The sequence below is a fragment of the Cuculus canorus genome, chromosome 5 (assembly GCF_017976375.1).
Source record: "Cuculus canorus isolate bCucCan1 chromosome 5, bCucCan1.pri, whole genome shotgun sequence".
Classification (NCBI taxonomy): domain Eukaryota; kingdom Metazoa; phylum Chordata; class Aves; order Cuculiformes; family Cuculidae; genus Cuculus; species Cuculus canorus.
The window spans coordinates 48448334-48458657 of NC_071405.1; the positions used below are offsets into that span (position 1 = coordinate 48448334).

The 10324-nt window shown below is 38.3% G+C and overlaps 1 long non-coding RNA gene across 1 annotated transcript; it reads right to left on the reverse strand.

Annotated features, from left to right (window-relative positions):
- Window positions 1-557: 557 nt before the first annotated feature.
- Window positions 558-9927, reverse strand: LOC128852317 (uncharacterized). Its single transcript, XR_008450070.1, has 5 exons — window positions 9569-9927; window positions 9209-9375; window positions 8898-9000; window positions 6681-6803; window positions 558-3182 (listed from the first exon to the last, which is right to left on the reverse strand). It is a non-coding gene; the product is annotated as an uncharacterized LOC128852317 (long non-coding RNA).
- Window positions 9928-10324: the final 397 nt, after the last annotated feature.

Below are 10324 nucleotides of genomic sequence, written 5' to 3' on the forward strand. Positions count from 1 at the left end.
GTGTAGATAAAATCACAGTAGGGATAGTCAGGGATGTTGTGGGACATAAAATAGTTTGCTATTGTGAAGCTGCTTTTAGATATTTGCATGAGAGCATATATGTGAGATACTCAGAGCCATCGAGAAAATGAGTTCATTGATAATAGTATTATTACCATATCATGCTTGCTGTAATAATAAGAGGTATAAGTCTGGGTCAGGTTTCAGTGTGCTTTTTCCTACTTGATCAAGTTTATTGTCCAGTGAGAGATACATTTGCTTGTTAGATACAGAATTAGATACATCCAGTGATTCAATGTTTTCGTATTTCTTAATAAATCTGAGCTTCACTCTAAGTATTTGGTAGTTGAAGAGAATGCTGTTTGTGACTTGAATATGGTCACTGACTTTTGTTTAAAAGGATAGTTTAAGCTTCAAAAAAAAAGGACAGAAGGAATGAAACTAGTTTTGTAGTTTTCCAGGGATCCAAATAGAAAAATATCAAGAAAAATTTTAGTCAAATAAGAAGACAAAACCTGTTGTGTTTACAGTTTTTATTACAAAATCCTACAGCTTGACGTATTTAATTTAATATTCTTTAACTAGTAAAACCAAAAAATGCATGACAGTATTTTGAATGGAAATGGTTTTGCATTACTTTCAAATAATTACTACTGAGAGAAGGGAGAAAGAAGACAGTTCAGGCTTGCTACATTATTTGTTTTGTTAAAGTAGTTTTTCTAAACTAGAAAGAGGAAAAACAGAGAATGAAAACAGACAACTTTTTGGGCTTTCAAATCAAATATTCAGTAATAAAAGCCTGAGACTCTTGTGCTGTGTCACGATAGGTTTTATACAGATAGGCTTACCAAATCAAACTCTGTCAAGACAGAGGGAATACTTTCACTACTGTTGGGAGTTAACCATCACCAGCATGATGGAAGGAAAGAGAGAAAGAGCAACTGCAAGGATAAGCTATATGCATGTAAGAGGAATTTCATCTCTCTATGTACAGGAAATGAGTTTGCACTTTCTCTTCCAGAGCATTTCACTCTCTCATCCAGGGGTTCAATCCTTCATTCCTTACATGTGTCTGCAGTATGTCTTACAGAATGCATTATGATAACATGCCCATAAAGTGCAGGAAGAGTCTCAGTTAAACACACATCAGGCCACTCTGAATGGGGGAATTGCTCACTGGTACAGTGGATCTCCCTGACTTCTCAATCGACAAGGAACTCATAGTTCTCATCTTCCACTTTGTCTGTATAGCAATTTCATGGTGGAAAGTTAATAGCAATTACAGGATTTTCGAATTCATTTGTGTGGTAGATGAATTGAGAATGAGATGGAAGAGGAAAGCACCAAGGAAGGCATATGGTGGCAGTGGCATGTTATCTGAGTATCAATAGAGCTGGGAATACTGCTCTTATCTACCCAGCTTTCCCAGAGAAGATTGAAGCACTGGTGGTCACTTCAACAGCTGATGGAAAGCTAAGATAGACAAAGCATCACCTCCCATTGTCTTCTCTAGTAGACTAAAACTAGATCTTTAGAATACCACTAGCCTGCCTGTGCTAGCAGGACTCTTTTGCTGCCTGAAGTGTCACTAGAGCAGAGACGAGTACCGGTAGGAATTTTAAACTAAAACAATAGGCTAAAATAAGACAACAAAGAGGAATAGGTCAAATCTTGCTTGCTTTACACCAGCAAAATTGCCATTGAAAACTGATCACTTCAGTAAAGGTGATATATCTCAGGGCAGAGGTTAATAAAGGTGCAGAGGTACACAGACACAGTCATGTGTGTGGAAAGCTAGTCTGCACATAGAATCAGAATGGTTTGGGTTGGAAGGGACCTTAAAGATCATCTAGTTCCCACTCCCTTGACATGGGCAGGGACACCTTCCATTAGATCAGGTTGCTCAAAGCCTCATCCAGCCTGGTCTTAAACACCTCCAGTGATGGGGCATTCACAACTTCTCTGGACAACCTGTTCCAGTGCCTCACCACCTTCACAGGAAAAATTTCTTCCTAATATCTAACCTAAATCTGTATTCTTTCAGCTTAAAACCATTACCCCTGGTTCTATCACTGCTCTACCTGATAAAGAGCCCCTCCCCAGCTTTCCTGTGAGCCCCCTTTAAGTACTGGAAGGCTACTATGAGGTCTCCCCACAGTTTCCTCCTCTCTGGGCTAAACAAGCCCAATTCTGTCAGCCTGTCCTTACATGGGAGGTGCTTCAGTTCTCTGATCACCTTTATGGACCTCCACATCTGCTTTTTCAAGAAGAATTGCAGGTTGTACAGGAGGGAAAACATTTCTGTTATGTAGTTTTACATTTCTGTCATGCTAAGAAATGGGCCAGTGAAACAGCTGACTGCTCTCCTATTGCAGACGTGGGAATTATAGACTTTCTAATCCTTTCCATTTTAGTCCTGACTGGACAAGAATGAAATCCCTGGCATTAGGTATTAGAAGAGACAGAGAAAGCACAGGAACTGGTTTACAGGTTTTCACTTCGCTAGTTTTCTTCATTTGACTCCTATTAGCTCTGATAACATATCCTGACCATTAATCAGCTAGGGAGAGAAAAGATGATGCCTGTTTTTCACGTGCATCGGAGGATGTATGAACAGTAAAGGAATCTCATTGGAAAAAGAAGGTAAGTACCTTGAAGCATCATCCTTCAGGACTTGAGAGTGATGAAGGCACTATCCCTGAGCCCTGAGACAGCTGTCAGCAGGCACAGAAGGTTTTGAAGGAATGCCTGAAATAAATATTTGAGCTAGTGATACCTTCAGCATAAACTCCATGGAACAAATCGATCACTGCTGAAATCCTATTAGAAGGAGTGGGACTAAAGCGACTACATAGGCAGCTGATACTGTTAGATGTGAACCTCTCCCATGTAGTGAGATTCCCAGCACAAACCAGAGCTGTAGCAATCTAATAGCTGCTGCGGTCACAACAGCAGCTACTTCTGGAGAACTCATGTTTGACGTTTTTGTAGTTGCTCCTGAGGAGAAGAAACAGGCTATGGGCTGAATGGCTCCTGAACCTTCACCTCTTGTGTCTTGCACTGTAAGAAGAAAATTGGTTCTCTGATGTCCCCATGCAGCTATCAGAGCCTCATCAGTGTGGAGGTTGTATAATGTTCCTGTGTTATGTTAGTCAGACGTCAGGCTTGACAGCTCCTCGTTGCTGAATCATTACAAAGAAGTGTAAAAAAAATACAAAAGGTGTTGGTCAATCTCCACAAGATTTGATGCAAATGCATCATCACTAATGTATTTTAAAAGTGTAGTCAGTAAATTGCAGCGGAGTTGGTTTCCATAGCAATGATGTCGACAGCAATGTCATTGAAATTTGAGATTTTGTCACACAAAAATAATGATATCCACAATGAATCATAACGAAAGTCCAGCCAGCCCAGTATCTTGTCTCCAACAGTAGCCTAGATAGGTGCCTAGGGCAGAATATAAGAGCAGGGCAAGTGCAATGTGATGTATACCAGAGGTATGGTAGCGGTATCCAGGGGGTTGCAGCTCAGAAACTTTCTGAATCACAGAATCACAGAATCACAAGGTTGGAAAGGACCCATTGGATCATCGAGTCCAACCATTCCTAACACTCCCTAAACCATGTCCCTAAGCACTTCATCCACCCGTTCCTTAAACACCTCCAGGGAAGGTGACTCAACCACCTCCCTGGGCAGCCTGTTCCAGTACCCAATGACTCTTACTGTGAAGAATTTTTTTCTGATATCCAACCTGAACCTCCCCTGGTAGAGCTTGAGGCCATTCCCTCTAGTCCTGTCCCCTGTCACTTGGGAGAAGAGGCCAGCTCCCTCCTCTCCACAACCTCCTTTCAGGTAGTTGTAGAGAGTAATAAGGTCTCCCCTCAGCCTCCTCTTCTCCAGGCTAAATGAGTTAGGGGTGACATCTTTGTTTTCAATGTCTTTAATGGATTTTTATTCCATGACTTTATTCTGTTGCTTTCTAAGCCTATTTAATTTTCTGCACCAGCTGTTCCTCTGTCTGCCACTTCCTTGCACTTCAAAAAGCTTTGCCAATATATACATATAAGGAAAGAGATAAGTAAATCAAAACTCAGGGTGAAGTCTGCTCCAAGACTGCTCAGACCAAATTTAAGCTTTTTCCTTTGCTAGCAGTTAAAAGCTGGTCTAATAGACTTGCCTGAAATTCCTTTCTCTGGTTACTAATTGAACTATGAGCAATCAGATCTGGGCTAGAGCAGCCCAAAGACTTCCTGAAAGCTAAGCTAACTCATGGAAATACTCTGCATTTGGATTATTCCCAGCACCTCTAAGCCCCTTAAGGATTATCAAATAAGACTTTATGTTGAACTGGACCTTGGTGATGTGCAGATCTTCTCCCTTATGTCTGACATCTATCTGATCCAAATAGAGGGCTCAAAAATTTACACCTACTCTGCTTCAGCCCTGCTACCCCTTACACCTGAATCAAGCTGAAAGGAGATTATAGCACAGGATCTGGGCCATACATCTAATTAAGTGTTTGCTTTCCATCACTGACTAGCCCTGTTCCATCAGGATCCCACATTTGTTCCCATCTATTTAGTGAAAGAATTGTTTATTATCAGCCAGGGGAAGTCCTGAAGAACCGTATAGAGTCTACAAGGTGCAATAAAATATCGCAGAATGATCCTAAATTTGAATACTTCATCATGTGGCAAATGAAAACAAAAACAAAAACCAAAAATAACCCCAAAAAACAAAACCAGAAACTAAAGGAGAAAAGAAAGAACACACACCGAAAAGAAAGCAAAACTCGAACCTAATTTTCTTTTCCTCCCAGGGCAGAAATATTTAAGGGAAAATGTCCCAAAAGCTTTTTTTGAATCTTACTCTGCTGGAGTGTGCAGCTAAATTTGCGTAGGGGGATGTTGTTTTATTAGATTCTCACTAAAAAGCATCCTGTAAAACTGAGCATATTTCCACAGCAAAGCTGACTTGGGAATGTGTTCATAGTGAATAATTCAATGTGTTCTTCCAGTGCTTTGTTCATGGCTTTTTCAGAGCAAGCACATATCTGTGAAAGTCTTTACTAGTAGTGATTATTCAGCAAAGGTTCTATAAAACAAACTATAGCCCAAGAATTATGCCCTGCAAGAGTGCAGTGTCCAGTGTTTTCAGTGGATTTTACCATCTAAATTACCTAGAATGTTTCAGAGTGAGTGGCTGCAACTTTTTTAATGAATGAAAGAATAATAAATATCAAGTAATGAAAACAAATGTCAGGTATTCTTATTCCCCAAACTCACGCTCTCTCATCTACCAGTTTGGTCTGCATACAAGGAATAATTTCCTGAAATACTCTTTTGAACAGTCCTGGGCTGATGCATATACATGAAGATTTTCCATTTCAGAGGAGAATATTCTAGTAAAATATGTGTGTGACTGCAATATGTTAAAAGAGAAGGTATTTTTCTATTCCAGTATCATGGTTTGAGAGGGGATCATAGTAATAAGTGGTTGGATAGAACTTTAATTTCAGGGCATCTACATAGCTAATGTTAGGAAGTCAAGTTCACATAGATTTGCTGCACTGCTATCCTTTGTTACGGTTAACTCTTGAGATACGAGTGTCAAAATTCTGCTGACGTCAAATAAATCATCCTTACCAGGCCTTAACATCCAGTCTGTGTGCCTTCCCTGGTTATTGCAAGGGTACTGAGAAAATGGGGCAGACTCCGTAAGATTAGCCACAGTACCACTGCTTTAATGTGCTCCTCTCCTTTATGAGAGAGAAGGTGGTCTAATCTAAGGTAATTGTGATTATTCATAAGAAAGTAAGAATTATTCAATTATTTCCCTTTTCACTGTGACTACCTGCAATTCACAGAACTTCCTGATAGATCAGTCTTCTATTTTCAGTAGCACTGGGTGAATGAATATACTGATATGTTGACTGTTGTGTGCTCAGATGTTGTAGTAGCAAGATTAAATAAATGCACACTATTAAGAGAGCCAAAGCCTTCTCTCTTTGCTTCACCACAATCATTCCTTCCATGTTACTGCAAAGACTACTGTGATGATTTAGTCTGCATTGTCTCTAAGAGATAATGTTGGGGGGGACCCCTTTTTTATTTCTAACCCTGACTTTTACAATTTTATCCTTTCTGAGATTCTCAGATTTACTTCAGGTTTCAGAAAGCTTGACTTGCAGCTGCAGTCTCGCGGGACAAAGGTCATCAGATTATTAATTTCTTATGGCAATGTCTGTAGACACCCTGAAAATACAAAGCATTCTGCAAGAAAATCAGCTGTTGGTCTTCTTGCATTCAAAGACAAAAGACTGAATAATATTTTTGAAAAAAATAACAAAACAAAACACAGAAACGCACATGCCACATTGTGAAGGTCAAGCATGGAAGTCCTCTGATTAGGAGAAGTCAAAATTGCTTAATACTTTGGTTTCAGTCTCCTTGTGAGTAACCAGTAATAAAATAATTCTGCTTTTATGATGCACAGAAGGACACATTAAGACTTTGCTTTTTTTTTTTTTTTCTTTTTTTCCCTATTGAATCTGAAATTACCACTTACAGTGATTTAACCAATTGGAAATGTATGGCTTTTTTATTTCCTGTTATATTTTTTCAGTCCTCAAATTCCTATAAATCTGATTAGCTGCCAAAATGGAGCTGTGCAAGTCTTACCTTTGGACAGCTGGTTTTGCCTGATACTGATCACTGGAATTAAGGGTTAGGTGTACATCTACATTATTCATTCATGCTGAGAATTAGTTGCACCATTCTAATATCCTTAGATCCTTGGGAGTCCTAGAAAAAGAGAAAATGAGGATTTTTAGTTGAGGTTAGTAATACTTTGGAAGGTTAAAGTATATAAGAAATATTAGGATAGCAATTAAATTTACAGATACGGAGTGGGGTTTATTATCAAAGTGAACACAACAGGGGCATCTCTGAGTCCTGAGAGTGAGTGAAGCAGTAATCTGGGACAGAGCCAGTTCTGGAACACAAGAGAAATAATGACTGCAAATCAGAAATTAGTTTTTTGAGTAGAAAACTGCAAATAATTATTCACAGCACAGGTATTGCAAGGCACTTTTTTTGAAGAGTTGCCAGAACACAGGAGTAGTATTTACAATTCCCACTTCCATTTGGGCAAGCTTTTTATGGTTTGGTATTCAAGATCTGGTGTTTGGATGCCTGCAGATGTAAATAGGTCTCCCATTATACATCCTGTCTATTTGAGTTATAAGCTTCTCAGAGTTGGAATTATGTGTTGTCACATTGTTTTTGTACTACCTGGCAAAAGCTTTCTAATGTTGATTGAAATCTCTATTCATTATTGTAATGAAAATAACTGTAATTATCTCCAACAGGACAAAATCCAAGTGTCAAATTGAAATTGAAATGCTAAAATGGACATAAAAGTGGCAGACAGGTACCTACAGCACAGTAGAACTTGTACCAGACACTGTTAAAATAGTAAACTTTCAATCTGCATTTTTCTGAGTTTCCCAAATACTATTTCTACAACTAAGAGTTAATGTATGCTTGCATCAAGTTTTATGTCATTTCTAAATTGAACTACCCATAGCCCATAATGCAGAAGTACTTTCCTGAGGCAAGTTTCTATACACCTACTTTACAAACCCCCATCCACCCCTCCAAAAAGCTGGTTCTCTAAAGTTAGCTATCAGGAACAGACAAAATTAATTAAAGGAGCAGGGCTGTGAAGTGGAATAAAAAGCAAGGCAGTAAATTCCTGGAACCAAAATTTCTGCCTTCAGTTTAGGCTTTTCTCATCACCTAGGCCTCAGAGCTACTAACAAAGAACAATCTATTTATTACTAAAATGTTATTCTGAATGTTAAAAGTGTAAGTTTCCATAATTAGTAGAAGTTGTGCTGGAAGCTAACAAAATAACCTCCAAGGCAATGCAGCCATGTATTTTTTCCATACCCGTGTGATCCTCAGTGCCTTCTGGAAGTAATAGAATACTAGGAATAAAGTAGAGAGAAGGAAGGGTAATGGAAGTCCTCTCCTTCTGTCATTGGGTGGGCATGTGAGAGAAAATACATGTTTAGGAGCAGGAAGGACAAAAAAAAATGTAGGTGAACAGTCAAAATAAATTAAGGATAGTTCTAGCAGATCTGCTAGTTCTACTTCTAGAAGAAATTATGTCAAGCAGGTCACCAGAACTGATCTGATGTTCACAGAACGTTTCTGAGAAGAAATATTCCAGGAAGTTTTCTCACTTTTATTTACATTGTCTGATTGTTATCACATCTCTTTACTCTGTCTCCACGATCTTTAATCACTTTTGTAGATTCCTATCCTCATTTTCTCTTTATTAAAGGTGTTCTTTCAATAAGGCACACTTAATAATTGCACAGTTAGATAGAACCTGTTACTAAAACCACATTTCTTTTCACTATTTTTTGTTTCCATTACCATTTTCCCTCAAGGATCTGGTTTTGTGTTGTAAAAACCAGTGACTACCACAATTTTTAACAAGCAGTGCTTTCTCAAGAGGCTTAAGCTACGTGCTACAGTCAATATAACATCCAGATTCTGTTATTAGCCTTTAGAAATTGCTTACATTGTTATAACTGTAAAATAGAAATAGTTTTTTAACCAGATTTTTTTTCCCTGGACTGCCTTTGAAGATTCAGAGGATTGTTGGAGCACTTTAAAAGATATTTAAGCATTAATAACCCTAGCTAAATGGCATCAGAGACGGTAAAATCTGAGGAGAAAAAGCTTTGAGATGGGAGCTTTGAAAAGCTTGCTGATTTGTATCCACTGTTAACTGGGACAAAAGCACTAAATTTACTTTGTCCAAGTCTATGACCAGCTGGTAACAACAGAGTTTCACTAGAACGAGGACTAAGAAGACATACTAACCTGGAGACCTGTAAAGATGTAATTTTCCCACCGAGGATGCAATAGGGAACAGTTATTTTCTGAGTGGCTTAGATACAAGACCGCAATTGTGTTGTATTTCTACCTGAGTAATGTAGACAATAGACTGCTTTATTACTTTCAATAGAGACTTTGTTTAATTGTATTAAAAACAATTATATAGTAGTTCTGCCTGAGAAATGCAGACAATAGAATTCATTATTACATTTAAGAGAAAATTTATTTTATTTTCTAGTACATAATCTCATTGAAATTGAAATGGTCTACTAAAATATTTTCCAAAAACAAATTACCTTTGCTTGTAATATTTTTGCAGAATAGGGCTGTCCGTATTCAATTAAGTTAAATTCTGTCTAAGCCAAACTGCAGGGAAAAGTGATTTGCTTTTAATTTTCTGTGGAATTGTTTCACATTCAGTCTAAACATTACCGATGTTTTATGCTCTGTTTATGAGCTTTGTCTGTAATAAGAAAAACATAAGCATCCATGTACATATGTAAATATATTTACACAAAGGTTTTATCATCGATTTCAGTGAATGGGATAAAGAGAAATCTATTACTGGATTTCCTTCCCGGGATAAGAGGTCAACAGAAAAGAATGAAGTGCACCCCGGGTGCCATATAGAGGCTGAAAACAGCCAGAACACATACCTAGATCCAGAAACCTGGAAGGTCCAGAAATCTGAACAGTCTCCCAAATCCTGTAGATTAGACAGTAGCTGCTGAGACCCATGTATGTTTAAAATATATCATGAAAAAAATAGGTTAATAGGTTGATTTAGAGAGAGGCCATTTACAAGCAATAATTGTTCATGTGCACAGAGGCAGCTATGCTTACTGTCATCGATGTCTGGTCACAACATCCACACAGATTAAGATGCTAATTTATAACTAGAACAGAACACATCTCAGCCTGTGTTCTTGCAGCTGCTGCTGGGCTATGCAGTCAGTCTGCCTGTGAAAAATGGACAGCCCAGTATTAAAGTAACTTGGGCAAAGAATAGCTTGAAGGGAACATGACCGTGAGTGGTTTACCACTTCTGATCTCAGCAGGAGCTCCACTGAGTCCTTTCTCTTTTTTTCACTCTCTTTTTACCCAACCCACTTCTCCTCCCACTGCTTCATATTCTTACAAAGAGAAAGAAAAGGCAGAGGGAATGCATTTTCATTAAAAAGTAACAACAAAAGCTGAAATCTAAAAATGTAAATGCCAGTAAAAATTTCAGTTAAAAAAATGCATTTTCTTTCAGTAGCTCTCACAGGAGCACTGTGAGAATGAATTCAGAACAGCATGTTCATTATGCTTGGATCAAAGAAACTGGAGAAGGAAAGGCATTAGTTTATAATTATTTTATTTATAGTTACGAAGGATCAAGGACTTTCTGATGTGGATCAAGACCTCATTGT